Source organism: Homarus americanus, unplaced genomic scaffold, assembly GCF_018991925.1.
Source record: "Homarus americanus isolate GMGI-L3 unplaced genomic scaffold, GMGI_Hamer_2.0 scaffold53377, whole genome shotgun sequence".
Taxonomy (NCBI): domain Eukaryota; kingdom Metazoa; phylum Arthropoda; class Malacostraca; order Decapoda; family Nephropidae; genus Homarus; species Homarus americanus.
The window spans coordinates 146,020-168,315 of NW_024719124.1; positions in this window are offsets into that span (position 1 = coordinate 146,020).

The window sequence follows — 22,296 nt, forward strand, 5'->3', positions numbered from 1 at the left end:
CAGCAGCAGGTCACACACACACACACACACACACACACACAGTTTTTAATGGGTTCTCTCCTTTTCCCCAAGTTTGTGCTCTCTCTCTCTCTCTCTCTCTCTCTCTCTCTCTCTCTCTCTCTCTCTCTCGACGGGGAAAATAGTCCGCCATCTTTCTCGCTCTCCCTAGATCGTAAAGTTGTATCCAGGTTGAAATTCTATTTGAAAATACAACAGAAATGGCCAGAGGAGAGCGGGATACACTTGTCCACGCCGGAGGGGGAATGTTTTCGTTTTGTCCAGGAAGAATACATCTGTTTTGTCCAGAAATTAATACTCTCGGCTTTGACCAGAGTGACGTATGGTTTTCTTTGTTTGTTTTTTGTCCAAAGTGAAGTACTGTTGTTTTTGTCCAGAATTGAATAAACTTATTTTGTCCGGGAAGAATTAATAATCTAGAATCTATCCAGCCATTATGTCCAGGGACCGGACTAATAGACTTAAAATGTGAAGCTGTTAAAATACAATATGTAAATCCCACAGAAATATGTAAATGAGTGTGTAAATTATACGTAAATAAGTGAATAATAATCGTATGTTAAACAGATTGAAGGTGAAGCTAGGTGACAGTTCTCTCTCTCTCTCTCTCTCTCTCTCTCTCTCTCTCGTACTGTTAGTAATGATAATAATAAAAACACCCATAATAATGATAATAATGACGATAAGATAAATAATAATAATGCCGTTGTAATAATAAAGATTGAACTAATAATAATAATAATAATAATAATAATGATAATAATAATAATAATAATAAAATAATAATAATAATAATAATCCCCAACCCATAACAGCGACGACTATTAACTCCTAGCGAGAACGACCACCAAACACGACACAGCCATGACCACCACGACCCAAAGTACTGAACGTCGTCCAGTCGTGTAGTATTTGTCGACTTGTGTGAGTAATAGGTCAGGCCGTTTAATTACTGCCTCCGTGTTTGTGTGGTTGTGTAGGGGACAATAACCTTGCCAGGGTGGTTTATATTGGAAGGTGGTAGTTGACACGAGGGTGGTGGTTGACACAAGAATAGAGAACAGAGGACGAAATCTTAGTTGACACTGAGGGGACACCTAGTTGACACTGAGATAGAGGGTAAGGGAAAGGTCACGGGTCGTTTGCCAGAGAGTCATTGTTGTGTAATTTATGACCACACCTGGACACCGTAAATCCTTTAATAACAATAAGGATAATCTAGTTAATAATTATCATAGTTATTCTGTTTTATTCTTCGTCTTTTATTTGTTGGTTATTCTCTCTATGTCGTTCCTTTATTGTTATTATTCCATTTTTCTTCATTTTTTTCTTTTATTTTCATTGTCTATTTTATTTTCCTGCTGTTTTTCTCCCCTGTATCTTTCTTGTTTTATTTCCTCATTATTTTTTTTTCCTCCATAGACCCTATTTTCCTCCTAACTCTTTCTCTTCTGCTTTATTTGTTTTCTTCCTCACCCTCTATTCCTTCCCCTTCCCCTATCTCATTTATTCATCCCCTTAACTCCCCACATTCCCCTTCCCTTTGCTGTCTCTCTCTCTCCCCTTAGCTGACCTGTGCCAAGATAATGAATGGGCGGTGGACATGTTCCTCTCTCTCTCTCTCTCTCTCTCTCTCTAATGGCCCATACACGATCGATCTAATTAGTGCAATGGTCGAGGCTGGCTTGGAAACCCTCTCGATCTCGCCGATTTAAATTAGTCGGTGTACAGAATGTCACGTACACAATATTTAAGGTGGCGTAATGTATGACACACCCCCCACCCTCCCATCGACTAGTGCCATTCTGTAGTGTAAGGGACTTTTGACCTTATTCACCCACTAACATAAGGCCGTTTTTTTGTGATGTGTACGGTAAGTGTTGTCCAAATTGGTCAAGAGTATAGTCATGGGTTGTAAAGGACTTTTAGACTTATTCGTCTGTGTTCTAAGGCTGTTTTAGGTTACTTGTATGGTAAGTGTCGTCCAATTTAACCAAAGTGACTCAGCCAAGCGTAAGGGATTTTTGGTCTTCTTGGCTCGTGACATAAAGCCGAATTTGGGTAATAATTTTGTTAACTGTCATTCAAATTACTCACCTGCAGCCTCCAAGCGTAAGGCATTTCAGAACTTATTCATTCATACCATTAGAACGTGTTTTGGTCATATTTACGTTAGCTGTCGTCCAAATTAACCCAAAGTAGGAATGACGTCACGATCCAGCTGCCAATTTGTGCGGGATAAGAAGTCTAACAGTCACAGTAGCTCAGGGGAGGCAGTCACCAGCTTAGAGACTTTCACCCTTATCGACTCCTGCTATAAAGACCGATATTACTCATCCTTGGAGTGAGTATCGCGAAAATTAAAAGTAGCGTAAATGAAACCAAGAGCCAGATCCTACTTTGTGCCGATTAAAGGGTCAATTTCAATTATAGAAGGAAGTGACAATTAGCAGCATGTGCCGGTTATTATGGTGGTGGGTGGGGGGATGCGGGACTGTTTCTAATTGGTGATTGGTGGAGGCTGAAGACGAACGACCCTCTGCGTGCCATTTTTACTACCCAATAAGACTATACCGAAGCACCATTAATTGCAGCGTTTAGGGGAGTGTCTTGGTGAGCGGCGGGGATCACCAGGAGCCTTAAGAGTTAAGTCACCGTGTGGTGGTGAAAGCGGGAGGGGGGGTGATGGTGGTGACGGTGGTGGTGACGGTGATGGTGGTAGGTGGTGGTGATGGTGGTAGGTGGTGGTGATGGTGGTAGGTGGTGGTGGTGGTGGTGGTGGTATGTGGTGGTGATGGTGGTAGGTGGTGGTGACGGTGGTGGTGGTGATGGTGGTGACGGTGGTGGTGATGGTGGTGGGTTAGGTTAGATTAGATTAGGTTAGGTTAGACAGGATTTTTTCTCTTCAAATACCATCTCCAATCTGCCTTCCTGGAACACCCTGGCCATAAAACAGGTGTCATACACTACCCAAGAGGCGCCGCAGCCAGACAAGATCTGCTCAGGAAGAGAAATCGTAAGAGCTAAAGCCTTATCCGTTTGCCTTTATCCACGTGAAGAATAAAACATTATGGGAGGGGAAGAACAGCAGCGAAACATATCGATTTTATTCAGCAGTCAGGGTCAGAATATTCACCCGAGGAAGTGACTGAAAATAAAACTCGTATACCTGGTTACTAGATCACCTGGAGATTAGCCCTATGTTTAATTGTTACCTAAAGGTTAATCACCCTAATGCTATACCTGTGGGGATTAATGTCGGGGTTAAGGTTAGGTTAGGTTTGTCTAGTTAAGGTTAGGTTAGCGTTTAGTAAGGTTAGCGTTAGATAAGATCAGCCTAAGTAAGTTAATATCCGTGTGAAACAAACTGGCGGAGGGGGTGGTCGGGGGGGTGGGGGGTGACAGATCTTCAGGTGACCCAAATAAATAAATAAATATATTCTTCAGAACAAGGAACAAAACCATGGAGAAGGATTTTATCGGAAAACTTTACCAATATCCGCCAAGGTTGAGCCTGTGAGCCCACCCTACCACCCGCCTCCCGCCATTGTAAACTCACACCAAAACTAGGCTGTTTTATTTACTCTCTCTCTCTCTCTCTCTCTCTCTCTCTCTCTCTGGTACTGTCAAAGATAACTTCCTCCACCCCTTGTTGTTGTTCTCTTTCCTGGTGAGTAATTTATTCATGTCCATTTTAGATTAGTCAATTCAATGTCAATTTCAATAGTTTATTCCTTGATAGAAGAAGCGGGATCCTTGTGCTGTCACTTGGTACAATAACACCAGAAGCATCTGGCTAGTGTCACAAGTCTTATTTAATTTGTTCTACATTATTCGATTTCCTTTTTATTCTGATTTGTTTCACCTTCATTATTCTATTCCGGTCTATTATTCTATTTACTTCCATTATTCTAGTTTGTTTGACTCGAAATTATTCTTGTTTGCTTCCATTATTCTCCTTTAGTTGCCTTTCATTATTCGTGTTTACTCGACGTTCAGTAACGAGTTTGTGTTGCGTGTAGGGAATATTTATTTTCAAGTCTGGTTGTTGTCCCCACCGGAAATATTTACACTATTTAAATGTTTCCTTTCCCGCCCCAAACTATACATTCAAATACGATATTTTATGTTTATATTTTACATGTTATCAGTGTCGTCTTGTTACCGAGTGCATTATTACCCAGATAGGCGAGATAGTTTATCGTTGAAGTATAAATTAACAAGTGACTAAACCTCGCCAAAAGCTTTAAATTTGAACTTGTAATGATATTTAAATTCATAAGGTTCATTTATCTTTTTCTGGGGAATCTATTGTTACTTAGAAAGCTTCCAGTTGAGTTGCGAATTAGATAAGAAACACATTAAGACGGGCAGAATATATACTAGGCTCCTAATCCCCCCCAGGTAATATTTAGTACGGCTGTTCACCGCCAGGGAGACACTGCCACCTGACTTATGTTGGTGATGGTCGGTGCCTCCCAGATTTTATCAGGAACCTCTCTAGTGACAATATTTTTTCTCCTCCAGCAAATATTTATTGCATGGTATTGCAATATCGCGTGTAAATGCACTACACGTGACGGTCACCTGTTTTATTGCAAGGTTTTATGGCATGATCGACGGGAGGAGCATGTTAAACACCCAGCAGTGTGGGGGATAATCTGCCCCCTGAAAGCGTGAGAGACTAACGGCGTTCTTTTACGGTGAGTGATATTCGCTTCTGAGTTTTCTGGAGCTCATGTAAGAGTGTTGACTATCACCGCACCAGTCACGGGATAGGCGGGCAATGTAGCAGATGTCTTGTAATGTAGCGTGAATCGTGTGAACTGTTTGGGTTAGTTAAAATGGCCCCACCTTGGGTAGTAGAAGGAAGGTGAAACGAATCATCGGTATTTATTCTTTCCTGCATTAGTTTGGTTAAGGCTTCAAGTCCTGTTAGTAGAAATAATTGGAGTTTATTACAATTTTTTAAGGGTGTTTAGAGGTGATCTGGCCGCCACGACTGATGATAATGAATAAAAAGACGACTCGTTAAGTCTACCTGTTTAAACGAAGCAATACTACATTTAAATAGCGTCTTGACTCTTGCCTGAGGCGCCATTGTACAATCACCCAAAAAAATCCTGTCGCGAACCACGATTCAGACTCGTGAACCCGAAGCAGCAGACACTGATACATTAGTCTGTCCATAAATGCTTCGGACTCAAGAGTTTGAATCTCGGGGTTCATGGTTCGAGACAGGACTGTTTTGGGTGACTGTGGGTACTGGGGACTACATAACAGTGGCCGCTAGTGTTTTGATCCGTCAGTACCCAGAATGCACCGCGCCACCTCAGGCTACTGTTTATTACATATTGAGTAATGTCATATCCAGGGTTATTAATTAATGATTCGTTACTGTGTCATAATAATTCCGAGACTAATTCATTTTCATATTGTTGTTATGTAGAGAAATATTTAACCCTAAGTGTATTGGAACATTGAACTATTGAAGAGTCATTACGTTAGGTTACTCATTCAGTGTATAATGTTATTGTTATTGCTGGTAATATATGCAAAACTGAACACCGGAAGAGCAAAAAAATAATCTTTAATAAACCGCGATAAGTCTTATGAGACTTCTAAAACCTCATCAAAAGTGTAAGACGATTATTAAAATTTCCGCCCCGGACTATCCATGACGCGGCGCCCGAACTTTCCACCAAGTCTTGCCTCAGCTTTGTTGACAGTGTGACGTCACAAGCGGGAGGATGACACTCCTTGTCGTATTCACTTTTACACTTGGAAACACCTGGCGTGTGATCGCGCGAGTGTAAGTACTTGAATAACTCCGAACCGCAAAATATCTTGCGTCTCGTGGAACTTGAAGCACTTAGGTATACACTCTTAGGGGAAGGTGATGCGCCGGGTTAAGTAAATGTAGAGTGTGTGTTGTGCCACGCCATGTGTTTCTTCCCTCCAATATATACCGTAGACCTGGCTGAGAGAGGAAGGGGAGGGAGTCACGCTTGTGTGGACGGGAAGACGTGGACAGATACCCAGGAAGGCAGGACAGACAGAGACAGGAACAGGCACTGGTGGGTAAGAAGGTAAATCGGGAATCAGGAAGGCAGACACAAATAGGCAGGGAAACAGAGAGATAATCAGGTAGGGCGGCAGGTAATCAGAGAGAGAGAGAGACACGCATCCCCCCACCACACCACACGTCCAGGGGTGGGTGGATCAGGCAGTAAGCCAGAACCACCAATTACAGGGGTGTCGGCCAACGACCACCACCAATCGCCGTTAACCAGGAAGGGACAATTGTCAACAGATATACCTGCACCAGGGAGCCGTGGCCTGGTGGCTGCTGGGGACAACCAACTTCTTAATTAAAACTCTCCTGACGCAGGTTATTGATGGCGGCTATTGACTGTATTGTCAAATTATGAAACCCAGTTCATTTGTGGGTAATTTGACGCTCATGCTGGTAATATTAAAAGCTTGGCTTAATTGCTATTAGCTTGATTAAGTGTAATCGTTTAATACAGTTATTGGTTAGGTTGTGGTATTGGTGGTTAAGTATTTAGTGCCAATCTCACATAGGTCTTAGGTCACGGGGCTCGTTTATATTATCTGTATTGCTTTATTAATCTTTTTGTTTACCTTCTAAATTTAACTGGAACTGATGAACTGTATCGTTAACACTGTATCGACAACTTGGTCGTGTAAATGTTTAATTTAAGTGTTTATGTGTAGTGTTTACGAAATATGTTGTGTCGACAACTTAGACGAGAAAATATTTGATTGACGTTCATTTCTATATCGTTAAGGAAATATATTGTATCGGCAAATTGGACAGGTAAAATTTGTAACGTGGCTCTCACTGTTGGCCTGACCGTCCAGAAATACGGAGGTGGTCCAGGTACATTAAAGTCTTCTTTATAGACTCGGCAGGAGATTGAAACAAGTATTTTTCTGGGAGGGGAAGGAGTGGCAGTATCCACCAAACACTCCCAAGGTTGTCAGTAAAAGTGCAGCAGACTTACAAGTGCTGGGGAACCTTAACCTAACTGACGACGATGAGAGCTGGCGGGAAGTTTACGCACGCTCTCCTGTATTTACCTGTTGTGCCCCCAATTTAGTTCTTCATTTTTTTACCTGTGTTTATTTACGTGCTCGGGTACACCTGTATTTTATGTCGCTAAAAGTGACTGATATAGTTTTGAGTATTTCAGTTTAAGATGTTTTTTGTCGTGATTTTATTGCTTCTTTGTGTGTGTCTGAATTCTTGTAATATAATTTTAATATTTTTTAGATAATTGTGTAAGGGAGTTTGTTGTGGACTTATCTATGATGAACATTTTTTGTACACAATTTTAAAGTGATTGTCAATGTTATTTTTCCCCAGCATATTTTGGGCTAAATGAAGCTGTGTGTGTGTGTGTGTGATAGTCCCTATGACACCGGCTGCTGTAAGTAACTAAGCACCGGCCGAGGTAATATTTTAACAAAGACATTTTTTTTTTCTCTGTCTCTCTCTCTCTCTCTCTCTCTCTCTCTCTCTCTCTCTCTCTCTCTCTCTCTCACGACGAGATTCATGATGCGAAAGTGGCAAACTATTTTTCACTGGTAATGGTTCTGCGGAAACTTGAGACGATATATCGAAGATTCGTGCCGCCACCACTGCCTCTACTACCCCCCTCCCCCCCCTCCCCCCCTCCACTCTATCATCACTACAACCGCTATCCCTCTACACAACTACCTTACTACTACTACTACCCCGCACCTACCCTCTACCATTACTATCCCCCACTATCATCAATGCAACCACTACCACCCTTCCACCATCACTACCACCCTCCACCACCACCCCCTCCACCATCTCTACCACTATCACCCCTACCACCACCACCACCACCACCACCACCACCACCACCATTCTACCTCCCTCTTAACATCACCACTACCACCACTTCACCACAACCTATCCACCACCACACCACTCCCCCTCCCCGTGACGCTCTGGTTGTTATTCAATTCAGCCAACATTTTCGCTGCTGCTGCCAACTTAAAACACTACATAAATTCTCAACTCCTAAAACGACTGTAACGGATAATTTTTGTGTTTCGTTCGTTGTATGTATTTTATAACGAAGTAAACGTAAGAATTCGCTATATGGTGAAAAATGTTGACTTTATTAACACTATTGCTGTTAAGAGATTATTGTCTCAAACTAGTGTCAAGGAAAATTATATTCCTGTTTTTTTTCTTATATAATTATTTGTAGTTTTTTGTTTTTCTGATACTTTATTTTTTTCTGACATTTTATTTATTTTTTCTATATAATATATTTGTTGTGTATAATTTTTTCTATAATTAATTATTTGTTTTCTGTATACAGAGGTAATTATATTTTTCAATGTATGATTATCTGCATTTTTCTGTATATAATGCTTTGTTTGGCCTCAGCGAGTTGATTCATTGAGTACGATAACGCCTTGAGTACGTTACTGCCTTGAGTACAATAACTTCCGTATGTGCAACTATTTCTTCCCTTGAGTACCATGATAACCTCACAGAGTACAAGTATTTAATCCCATGAGTACGAGAAGAACCTTCCAGAGTACTCCTATTTAATCCCGAGTAATATGATGTCCTTAAGGGATTTAAGTCATCGTACTAAAGGGGTTTTCAAAACTTTTTGCAGCGCGTCGAGAAGTTCATTGATTTTTATTTTGCCGCTTACAGTAGCTAGTTTATTGTGCACCTCACACTCATCCTGTGAGCGGTAGCGCAAAAGGATTACAGAATAGAGTTTACAAAGGTTCATAATAATTAACCCCCGTTGTCAGGATATTATGGCACTGAATGTTACACAGTAATTAAATTACATTATTTGTTTAGTTCTATACATAAAGGGTAACTTATTCACAAATGCGTGAGTACAGGAGTGTGAGGCAATGTCTGACCTCACACTTTGTTATTGACATTTGCATGAGAGGTATTCAAGCACATTGTGTATTTGGTTCTATACATGAGAACTGATATGTAATATACTATAGGACTAGCCGTGTGTCTGTCTGTCTGTGTGTCTGTTCTGGGCAGCCGAAATGGCGCCATCGTTTTTCATCAAACTTGGTGGAAAAATCGCACAAAATTCGTAGAGAGGAACAAACCTGGTCCCATGTCGATAGTTTCTTTAGGAAGGCATTAATTAACAATTTTATATACGATGAAAAATAATGCAAGTCTACGGACTTGGCGCACCCTCATTCGCTGTACGGTGTCATGGGCGTTCAAACTTTCACAAGGGCATGAAGAGCCCGTGATCGCTTGTAGTTACTAAGCACAAAAAAGTGGATACAATCTTAATATGTCGGCTATCTTGCCATTAGAGGTGAAGTGTTGTACCATTTCACACACAGTGTGCTTGGACCTGTCCTTAAAAGGTTCTATCTTCACACAGTCGAGGACGTAGTGTTCAAGTGTGTGGCTATATGCCTGGCCACACACTTTACATTTAGTCTTGTTTACATCTGCTTGAGGAACATACTGCCAGAGGTACTTATATCCTAACCTTAATCTAGCGGTAACAACATCTTGTAATCTAGTGATCTTGTTACTTGCTCCATATACATGTTTCACTTGATACATCTCATCATGGTAAACTATGGATCGACTAGTGCCTGTTTGCACTAGTCTACTTGCGTCAAACTCATCAATAAGTTCTTTCCTAATTACGGTTTTAAGGTGTGGTTTTTTTTTTGACAGACCTAAATTGTATTCAACGGTGTCTTTGTTAGACGCGAGTTTGGCGAGGGCATCAACTCTGTCATGTTTTATGAGGCCTATGAGAGAGGGGATCCACAACAGTGTGACACGTGTGTGTGTGTGTGTGTGTGTTTGTGTGTGTCCCAATCCTTTCTACCCCTGCAATCTTCCCCTCCCATCCCCTTTTCACCTAGTTATCTATTCCTTACCCTCCCTCCCTCCCTCCTCGCCTTCTCTTCCTCCTCTCTTCCCTTTCCTTCAACCATCCCTCCTCACCATCCTTACTTCATCTTGTTGCCTCCTTTCCATCCCACATTTCCTCCCTTCCCTTACTCCATTCCGTTACCTCCGTACTCCCTTTCCCCTTATCCTCCCTCCCCTTCCCTCCTACTGTCCTCTCCTCCATTTCCCTACCTCCTCCCCTTTCCTCTTATTTTCCCTCCCTTTCCTCCCACTTCCCATCCCCCATCCATCCCTCGGCTTCGGATGGTCAATATTGGGACCCGGATTTATGCGCCATCTCTTTGTTTAGCCGTATTTTCTGAGATTTACAGGGATTTTTCCGGATCAAGGGGCCACACGGACCCCGCTGCACCACGGCCCGTAATGAATATTTCTCTCGGTTCGCGAGCTGGGTGAGGGACCGTGGTCTTTCTCTCCCATACTGAGGTGTTTTATGTTGGCTCGAGTTCTTGTGGATTTTATATTGTACAGTGGAGAGGAAATGTATTAATTTTATCTCGTGTCTCTCTCTCTCTCTCTCTCTCTCTCTCTCTCTCTCTCTCTCTCTCCAAAGGGATGAAATGAATATTAATGTGACACAGACAGACAGACTGACTTCAGGAGGCTAGGTGGTGCAGGTGTCTGGGAGTGGTTGTCTGAGTGACGAATTGAATCACGAGAGAAGTAGAGGGAGAGGTGATGATATGTGCACTCAGGGATGTGTAGGGGAGTGATGTGTGTCCAGGGAGAGTTGAAGGATGTGTAATGGGAGAGGTGGGGGTGTGTTAATAGAGAGCTAGGGGTGAAGATGTGTCAAGAGAGGGGTTGGGGTGAGGGATGTGTTCAAGAGGTGATAGATGCACTTAGGGATGTGTAGGGGAGTGATGTGTGTCCAGGGAGAGGTGAAGGATGTGTCAAGAGAGGGGTTGGGGTGAGGGATGTGCTGATAAGGTGGTAATAGATGCATTCCGGGATGTGTAGGGGGGAGTGATATGCGGTGTCCAGGTGGTGGGGATGTGTCAACAGAGGTATACTGACGGGAATGTGTCAAAGAAGAAGAAGAGGAGGTGATTGGTCCACTCAGAGGTGTGTAGAGAGAGAGAGAGAGAGAGAGAGAGAGAGAGAGAGAGAGAGAGAGAGAGAGAGAGAGAGAGAGAGAGAGAGAGAGAGTATGTGTAATAGATGGAGACGAAAGAGGGAGAGATAATAGAGAAAAAGACATAGGTTAGGTTAGGTTAGGTTAGGTTTAGATTTGGTTAGAGTTACGTTAGATTAGGTTAGCGTTAGGTTAGGGTTGGTTAATCTTAGTGTTAAATAATATGGGGGTGTCTTAATCATCAGGTGATCCGAAAATTTAATATAGGTGGCGAGTTTTGTGACCATTAATATAGTAGACGGCAGAGTTGAGAGAAGGGCGAGTTAGTCCCCAGCTCTCGCCTGTGATCACATTATAATTTTGGGACAATTTATCATTGTGTGTGTGTGTGTGTACTGGGGGGGGGGAGGAGGGATGAGGAGATTTGGGGAGGAGGAAGGAAGGGAAGTGGGAGGGAGGGGGTAGACTAAGGCATATAATGACTGATGACCACACACACACACACACACCAACCCACCGTGGAGCCCAAAGCAACCATCAGCCGGAAAAAATACCAATTAATATTGACAGCGTAGCGTGATACTGTGACCACCGCTTCCCACCAACACCCTCCTCCCCTGAAAATATTCCTGGTCCATTTAACACTGATTCTCTCTCTCCCCGTTCCCCTCCCTCTCTCTCCCCGTTCCCCTCCCTCTCTCTCCCCTACCTCCCTCCCTTCCTTCCCTCTCTCCCCCTACCTCCCTCTCCCATAGTCTCACCCATTACCCCTCCTCCCCCACCCTATTTACGATGCCTATTTGAATGCTGTGGTGTGTAGGGTAATGAGGGAGAGGGAGATGGGAAATGGAGGAAAGGAAACGGATAAAGAGGGAATGGGATAGTAGAGAGGGAGGGAAATAGGGACATTGGCAATAAAAGAGAGAGAATTAGACTGAAATATGTTGTTTTGTGTGTGTGTGTGTGTCGTGTGTATTGTTTGTGTGTACAGTCTATGTATGTATGTGTGTATGTATGTATGTATGTATGTATGTGTAAGTAGGTAGTATAAACTCACATATTGCTTATAGGCACAGTGTTATGTTATGTAGGTACTGTTTATTTGTATGTATGTATATTTGTGTATAATTTATGTATGAATGTGTATATATGTAGGTGGTATAAATTGACATATCACAGTGAAGTGTTTGACATATGTGGTGAGGCTGGTTGGGTGTCAATGCCGCACCGTATCGGGAAAATATTTAAATCCTCCCATAGTATAAGCGAGTGTTATCCTATGGTCGCCGGGAAAAAAATATATTTATACAAATATTTCATCCAGCGAGAGTAAATAATTAATTTTGCGGAGCCCGATGAAGTATTTTTTTGTGGTGGGGGGAGGGGAGGAGGGGGTGAATTTTTATATCCGTTGCTATGTAATATACGTGTTGTGTTGTGGGGTTTCCGCTGCCGACAGAGGTCCGACAAGTGTCCCTGTCGTAATTGCCTGCCTGCCTGACTCGCTGGTTCAAACCTCCATATTCTCAAAGACTCGTACGATGAAAGGGGGGGAGGGGGCAAGTTACTATCTCTCATTCAGTCAAGCTGCGACACATTAATGAATTCGGAGAGATGTTTATGTTGTATTCTTTCCCTTCAAGCTGGGGAATATAGCTAAGCTTAAGTACCCTCGTTTCCAAAGCTGTCAAAATGGCATCTAAATTGTGGTAAGACTCATGTTTAGGAGTGAAATTCAACGTAGGATTCTCTGGGGCTCCGTACCCTCCTCCCTGTCCTGGCTTCTGGTTTCATTATCAAAGCCTTATCTTCATCTCTTAAGCTGCCATATTAAATCCTGGGTTAATTCTCTGGTCTGCTCCAGTAGGGTACAGATTTACTGGGCTACTTCCTATCTAATTTCCCCTTTTGGTGACACACACACACACACACACTCTCTCTCTTTCATATTGGCACACCTGGAGTAATTAGCCTCCAGCACATTGGTTGAATAAGTCTCAGCAGGTAAGAGCTACAGGTATATGATGACTTGGGTATAGAGGTCGACCCTAATTGACCTCTCATTTCCTTCCCACTGCCCTCCCTCTCCCACCTTGATTATAACTTATTGACATTTACTTATTTTCTTTTGACGTTAATTGGTTGGGGGGTCTCGATTTTAATTTCCTATGATGACCTGACCTCCAAAAACCTCATTCCATTATGACCTGTGATTCCTATACTTGTCCTTCTGCCCCTCACAACCTCCCTAATACCGGCCTCTTGACACCTTGACCTCCCCCTACCTACTTTTCCCCCGGCCTCTGAATCATCTACCTCTCCCTACCACCCTTATGCGGCCTCTTGACACCTCTGCCTCTACCCCTCTCCTTCCCTTGGCCTCTAACACGACCTCTCGGCAGTAGTTCTTTCACCAACACTAGAGATGCAAATTAGGGTAAGCCTTTCAACTCCCCCGGAACCTGGAGGGAGTCGCTTGTTTTTCTACCTTTAAGAGACCATAGTTGTTGAGTACCTGGAGACTATGATATATAGGGGGGTGTGTTTGTCCAAGCTAATAGGTGGTGTGTGGGGATGTGTTGACTGGGTGTGGGTGTATTTTGTGGGTGAGAGGGGAGGTGAGTGTGGTGGATGTGGGTATAGTGGGGGGAGGGATTTTGTGTTGTGTGGGTGAATGTGTGGAGGGGAGTGTGTGTGTGTGTGTGTTCGGTCAGCAGTCACTTAAGGCATGATATTAAAGGTGACGTATCTGTAGTGGGTCCCCAATCAAAGCCGCCACATCCGTCCATCACCACCGACTTTATTGTAACCTCCCCCCCCCCACTTTTGGTTATAATCTAGCTAGAAACATTGGCAATTATTCTAAGGTGCTGTGGCCTCATGTTGTTGGAGGTAGTGTGGCCTCAACTTGTCTGCTTTAGTACACGTTGGGGGTAGTGTGGCCTCATCCCAGACTGAGACATACTAGGGTTCGTAATCTGAGAGACTAGTACGTGAGGATACAGTTACCATCCTGTTCTGGCATCCATTTTATGTCGTGGGTAAAGTCAGTCAGTTAATGTGTGTCCTCATGTATGTAGTTAAGGGAGATATTAGTGTCCGATCCTTTGAGAATCTTAGAGTCCACGCCGTGATGTTATGACAGTGTGTGCTTAGTGTCGTTTTATTTTTGGTTGAGAAGGAGGGGTGGGGAGTCCATTATCAGATTCTTGAAGAGTTGTTAAGTCATGAAGAGTGAGAACACATCCAAACAGCTCACGGCCACTATAACATAGTGATGGAGGATGAAATGACCTTGAAAATTGCCGTGAAAAAAATAAATGGTTTTGATATTGTACTGAGACTGGACTGCATCTGGTTACCTCTCTCTCTCCTCCCCAAAGTTTCAGGGATAAATGAACTTATGCGTCATGGAGACTCAGCAGCGTGGCGCGGCAGTACCCGGGGGTGGAGGAGGAGGGGGAGGGGGGGTGCAGTAAAGATGGACGGGCGCCGTAAAGCAGCGGGTTTTAGATGCACTTGGCGCCCCTCCCGCCGCCAGTGAAGACCTCATGAGATAATCAGGCTCCGAGCTCCGGGGTTTATTTCCATCTCCATCAAGGTTGTAGTAAAGGGTTGATGAGACCTGTGGTTCGGGGTCTCGAATGTACTTGGACGATCATAGCGGCAGTAAAGACCTCATAAGATAGTGGAGAGGTTCGAATCTTCGGTCCACTTGTCTCTTGTCGCCAGGGTGATAAAAGGGACCCAGAAGAATGTGGGTCGAAGCTTGGGGTCATTAATTTCCTGAAGGGTAACGGTGATAAAAGTTGAAGATTGTCCGGCAAGAAACTTTCATAACCACTTCCGTCTTTACGAGTAGACCTTCCTGAATATCCCCATAAGTCTCTCTCTTGTGTATTGGCGATCACTTCACCCGGCGACATAATGTGTATTATTTCTCGTCACATGAATTTGTTATGTTGACGTTGCAGTGTGTTGAGGATGATGAGTGAATGATGCTACCGTGAACCTGTGAACCTATACGGGGAATAGCGAACAATTTTACCGTGAATCCCCTAATGTTTGGCCATGTCTTTATCACCTCACTGAATATTGTCCAGGATCACGTTTACCGTGGAGAGGCTCATGAAAATATACTAACACTACCCTAACATAACACCACTGTATAGGCAGAATGCAGACAAGCAGTCGTCTGTCGTAAAGGGAACCGCCAGGCGCGATTGATTGCTCGTGCTAACGCTATTTTTCATGATAGGAGCCCTTGAACCTCTTGGTGTTTAGCTTTTTCTACTGTAGGAGGCGAGGCTGGAGTGTGGTGGGGGTATGTTTAGATGTGGTGGGAGGCATATGTTTAGAGTGTGGTGGGAGGCATGTCTAGGGCGTGGTGGGGGGCATGTCTAGGGTGTGGTGGGGCATGCCTGGGGGTGTGGTGGGGGCATGTTTAGAGGTGTGGTGGGAGGCATGTCTGGAGGTGTGTGGTGGAGCATGTCTAGGTGTGGTGGAGGCATGTCTAGGGTGTGGGTGGGGTCATGGCAGGGGCTGGGTGGTGGGGTGAGGCTGTGGGGCGACATTCTCCAGGCGGCAGATTGGAGGTAATAAACCGACAGCAGTACAATGGAAGCAACCCGACTGGAACTTAGCCGCTAAGGTGTGTGTTGACCCCTCACTACTACTCGTTCTCCTAACCCTCCTTCCCTCACACCCTCCTTCCCTCACCCTCCTTCCCTCACACCCTCCTTCCTTCACACCCCTCTCCTTCCCTGACACCTCCTTCCCTCACACACCCTCCTTCCTTCACACCCTCCTTCCCTCACACCCTCCTTCCCTCCACCCCTCCTTCCCTCACACCCTCCTTCCTCCCCCACCCCTTCCCCTGACACCCTCCTTCCTTCACACCCTCCTTCCCTCCACCCTCCTTCCCTCCACCCCTCCTTCCCTCACACCCTCCTTCCCTCACACCCTCCTTCCCTCACACCCTCCTTCCCTCACACCCTCCTTCCCTCACACCCTCCTTACTCCCCTTACAACCTCATACTTCCTCACACAACACTTCCTCACAAGACCCCCGCACGTCGTCCCTTCAGGTACCGTCGATCACTATTACTGGCACCAAGAGAGAAGAGTCAAAACCTGCCTTGTGAGTTACTATTCCGAGCTGTCGTGGTGAATACTGTCCACTGTCATTTCCTCTGTGTCAAGCCATCCCATTGTTGTCATATCATCCCCAGGGCCACCCAGTCATGTCTGTTATTGTCAGGTGATGTCCAGTGTTGTCAGGCGTCATCATGAATGTCACGCCACGTCCAGCGGTTCAGATCAGTGGCCGGGAACAGCTGTTGAAGTGAGCTTGGTTAATACGGCCAGTGTCGCCATTGTTGAGGTAGTTGAGAGAGGTGTGTCTCACGCGGTGTTGTCACTCCACGGCTGTCATAACATTACCTGTGTCATCTCATCCATTGATGCCAGATGGCGGATGGCATGACATTATCTATGACACCTCATCCATAGTTGTCACATCACATGACGTGTTGTAACAGTTGCAGAGATGTGTCAGTTGGGCCAGTGGTGGCACATTCCTCTCCTCGTTCAGTGATACTTGGCAGCGTCTTGGTCACTATAATGCTTAATAAAACCCACTTGTGGTGACTCAGGCTAGGAGCGTGTCAGAGCAGGATATGTGGAGACTATCAGAGCAGGACATAAAAGATGAGCCAAATAAAACGTAGCATATAGGAGGTGTCAGAACAACATATAGGAGGTGTCAGAACAAAATATAGGTGGTGTCAGAACAACATATAGGTGGTGTCAGAACAACATATAGGTGGTGTCAGAACAACATATAGGAGGTGTCAGAACAACATATAGGAGGTGTCAGAACAACACATATAGGAGGTGTCAGAAACAACATATAGGAGGTGTCAAGAACAACATATAGGAAGTGTCAGACAGCAACACTATAGGAGGTGTCAGGAAGAACAACATATAGGTGGTGTCAGAACAACATATAGGAGGTGTCAGAACAACATATAGGTGGTGTCAGAACAACATATAGGAAGGTGTCAGAACAACATATAGGAGGTGTCAGAACAACATATATATCAAGTGTCAGAACAACATATAGGAGGTGTCAGAACAACATATAGGAGGTGTCAGAACAACATATAGGAGGTGTTAGGCAACATATAGGAGGTATCAGAACAACATATAGGTGGTGTCAAGAACAACATATAGGTGGTGTCAGAACAACGTATAGGAGGTGTCAGAGCAACATATAGGAGTGTCAGAGCAACGCACAAGGAGGTGTCAGAACAACATATAGACAGTGTCAGAACAACACTTATATAGGAGGTGTCAGAACAACATATAGGAGAGTGTCAAACAACATATAGGAAGTGTCAGAACAACATATAGGAGGTGTCAGAACAACATATAGGAGGTGTCAGAACAACATATAGGAGGTGTCAGAACAACATATAGGAGGTGTCAGAACAACATATAGGAGGTGTCAGAACAACATATAGGAGGTGTCAGAACAACATATAGGAGGTGTCAGAACAACATATAGGAGGTGTCAGAACAACATATAGGAGGTGTCAGAACAACATATAGGAGGTGTCAGAACAACATATAGGAGGTGTCAGAACAACATATAGGAATTGTCAGATCATAGCCACCAGCAGTAAAGTACAGGCCAGGCGTCACTAGCTAGACCCAGAAGGTACCGTATATATATCCGTGTCCCCCGCCCAGCTTCTCCCGGTATAGCTGTTTCTATCTAGTGGTTTAGGAGTCATTAACGGCGGCTGGGTGGACGACTGTAACCTCTCGTGGCTCCTAAACCCTTTGGCGTAGGATACCATGAATTAGGATAACGTGGATTAGAAGACCATGGGGTAGAAGAGCGCCACACTGAGGTACTGTGGTGGTGAAGAACAGGCAAACAGTCACTCTATTATGAACTGGCTGACTGACCCCCTTGTTGCTGCCTCGTGTGCTGATGCCGCCGCTGCCTAGAATAAATGATGCACTTCGAGCTTATAATGTGTTTTATGTTTATTTAACTGGGTGATGATGGCTGTGGTGGTGGTGATAGTGGTGATGATAGTGGTGGTTATGGTGACTCGATGAACTGTATGAGGCTGTGTTCCTCTCTTATCATCTAGCTTATGAAAATTGCATAACATATTTCCCTCTATCTAACTAACACTCCCCCCCACTCCCCTCCCCAACTCTCAACCAACCCCTCCTTGCCTTCCCAACTCTCAACCAACCCCTCCTTCCCTCCCCAACTCTCCTTAACCCCTCCTTCCTTCCCCAACTCTCAACACCTCCTTCCCTCCCCAACTCTCAACCAACCCCTCCTTCCCTCCCCAACTCTCAGCAACCCCTCCTTCCCTCCCCAACTCTCAACCAACCCCTCCTTCCCTCCCCAACTCTAACCACCCCTCCTTCCCTCCCCAACTCTCAACCAACCCCTCCTTCCCTCCCCCAACTCTCAACCAACCCCCTCCTTCCCCTCCCCAACTCTCAACCAACCTCCTTCCCTCCCCAACTCTCAACCAACCCCTCCTTCCCTCCCAACTCTCCAACAACCCCTTCCTTCCCTCCCCAACTCTCAACCACCCCTCCTTCCCTCCCCAACTCTCAACCACCTCCTTCCCCTCTCTTTACCACCACCCAACAATGGTTACTCACAGCATTTAAGGAATCCTGGCCCCACCAGCTTCTTCTTATCGTCCTCGTGATGTGGGCGAAAGTGGATAGTGGTGATGGTGGTAGAGAATGGTGGTTGTTAAGGGTAGTTGGAAGATATGCAGGTTGTACGTTGGTGATGGTAGCTCTCTCTCTCTCTCTACTGGTGAGGGCAGCCTTGTGTGGTGGTGAGGGCAGCCTTGTGTGGTGGTGAGGGCAGCCTTGTGTGGTGGTGAGGGCAGCCTTGTGTGGTGGTGAGGGCAGCCATGTGTAGTGGTGAGGGCAGCCATGTGTAGTGGTGAGGGCAGTCTTGTGTGGCGGTGAGGGCAGCCTTGTGTGTGGTGAGGGGCAGCCTTGTGTGTGGTGGTGAGGGCAGCTATGACTATTAAAACACGTCTTTATCTCCTACCTTCACTGTGTAAACTCAGAACTGCCAAAGGAAAAGTGTGGTGCAGAGACGAGGGCGTGGAGGAGAGAGAGAGAGAGAGAGAGAGAGAGAGAGAATAGGAGAGAATTTTTTTATCGTCACCAACATAAATATATATTTTTTTACCCTTAACTGAGAGACAAGATAGCGATATGATCTTAAAATAGCCGTTGTCCTATTTCGCTGCCATATTTTACTATTTTATCCAATTTCGCCGCTATTTTGGCCTATTTCACAGCGATTTTGTCTATTTCACCGCTATTTTGTCCTATTTCACCGCTATTTTGTCCTATTTCACAGCGATTTTTGTCCTGTTTCACCGCTATTTTGTCCTATTTCGCCCCCATCCTTATGCCATCGGGTAATAAAGGGATATAGAGCAGTAGTGACGTGTGCAATAAGGGCGAGTGTTTGATGGTACCTTTCTGAGTCATGATCCTTGATGCCATGAGGAGAAGGAGAAGGAGGAATGAGAAGAGGAGGAGGAGGAATGAGAAGAGGAGGAGGAGGAATGAGAAGAGGAGGAATGGTAATGGGTAGAGATGAAGATTCACTACCATACTTCCACCACTACTATCACCACCACCTTACTACCATTATCACCACCATTATCACCACAACTACCACCACTTTCCCATAACCACCACCACAACTACCACCACCACCACAACTACCACCACCACCACAACTACCACCACCACCACCCACAACTACCACCACCACACACAACTACTACCACCACAACTACCACCACCACCACAAATATTCCACCACCACAACTACCACCACCACCACCACAACTACCACCACCACCACAACTACCACCAACCACCACTACCACAACTACCACCATTCCTTCTCGTGGCTATCGCCAAGACCAACACTCGACTGATTAATAACAGTTTTAGTGGTGGTTTTTCTGCCTCAGGTGTGTGGGCCGAGTTTGTGGGCCGAGTCAACACACACACACACACACACACACACTATTATAGCTGCTACAACACTGAGAGAGAGAGAGAGAGAGAGAGAGAGAGAGAGAGAGAGAGAGAGAGAGAGCCACTTTGACATACCCTACTCTATCCACTTACTATCCACTCTCAAAAACTAGAATATATTTATTTACTCGTATTCAAATCACTTAATACCTCTCGCTCTCCCTAATTCACTTTCTTTACTCAAGTCATAACACATTAACTTCTTCACCTGCCAAATGCTTGTCTAGTCTTCTCTAACGTCATTATATAGGAAGAAATAAGTACCTCTCTAGGTGTGTGTGGAGTAAAGAGAAATTAATCTACAATATTAATCTACACTACGAAGATGCCGGAAAACCAAGTATATGAGGAAACAATGATGTACTGCAACGGGTTATTCTAGTGTGACCGACATCCACAGAGAAATGCACAGTGGGGAAGACGAGTGTTACAAGCCCACACGGCCAAATCCACTGAACATTGCCCGTTAAAGTACCTGTAAAAGAGAGAGAGTGAAGCAACATTATGGCGAGGTAATAATCTTCAAAGGGTTAAACCATCATCTGAAAAAGGTTAAAACATCATATTCAATGGATTAAAATATCCTCAAAGGGTTAAAACCTCCTCTTCAAAGGGTTAAGCCATAATCTTCAAAGGGTTAAACCATGGTGTGGGAGCGAGCGTGTAGTACCAGCCAGTGTGTGTGTCCGTCTGTGCAGTTATTGGCTGTCAGTGGATAGACTTGGGATCTGAAGGATGTGCGGGCGTGGGAGGAGGATGTGTGAGGGTGAGTGGGTGGGTGGGTGGGTGTGAGAGTGAGTGGGCTGATGTGAGAGTGAGTGAGTGGGTGTGAGAGTGAGTGGGCTGATGTGAGAATGAGTGAGTGGGTGTGAGAGTGAGTTTGTGGGTTTGAGAGTCAGAGTGAGTGGGTGTGAGTGAGTGGTGGATGTGAGAATGAGTGAGTGGGCTGATGTGAGAGTGAGTGAGTGGGTGTGAGAGTGAGTGGGCTGATGTGAGAATGAGTGAGTGGGTGTGAGAGTGAGTTTGTGGGTTTGAGGGTGGTTGTGAAGGGGACGTGTGAGGGTGGAGGAGGAGGATGAGAGGGTGGGTGTAAAGCTGGGTGAGTGGGTGTGAGGGCGGAGATAAAAACAAGGCCACACGTGTTTTAGTTTATACTGAAGGTATTGTACCTTGAACCAGAGTGATCCCCGGATACCGAGCTATTTCACGCCCACCCCGCCCACACACACACCCCACCCACCTACACACACCCTATCCTCACTACCTACTACCCACTATAAATAACACACCTAAGTAAAGCTTGTTAAATAATAGAGAGACAAACATTGAAGAAAAAAGTGGGTCGGTGTTTACTAACCTAACCTAAGCCTAACCTAACCTAACCTAACCTGCAACACAGCACAAGAAGCACAACAAACACAGCACAACACCAACACAACTGACACAAGTACAACACAACTGACACCAACACCAAGCACAACACAACACAAGCACAACACAACACAAGCACAACACAACTACAACACAACACAAACACAACACAACACAAGCACAACACAACACAACACCAACACAACACAACACAACACAAGCTGACACACAACACAACACAAGCCCCAACACAACACAACACAAGCCTGACACAACACAACACAAGCCTAACCTGCTTCAACACAAGCACAACACAACACAACCTGTAACCCCAACACAAGCCTAACCTACAACACAACACACAACCTGTACAACTAACCTATTTCATACAACCTGTCTTAACTTAACCTAACCTAACCTAACCCTAAACCTAACCTAAGCCTAACCTAAGCCCCTAACCTAACCTAACCTAACCTAAGCCTAACCTAACCTAACCTAATCTAACTTAACCAAACCTAAACCTAACCTAACCTAACCTAATCTAACTTAACCTAACCTAACCTAACCTAATCTAACTTAACCTAACCTAACCTAACCTAACCTAACCTAAACCTAACCTAACCTAACCTAACCTTAATAAAATTATTGTAAACTTAAACCTAATTTAAGTGATGTTATTATACACCTTGAATTATTATATCAGGTTTTATTTTTGTTT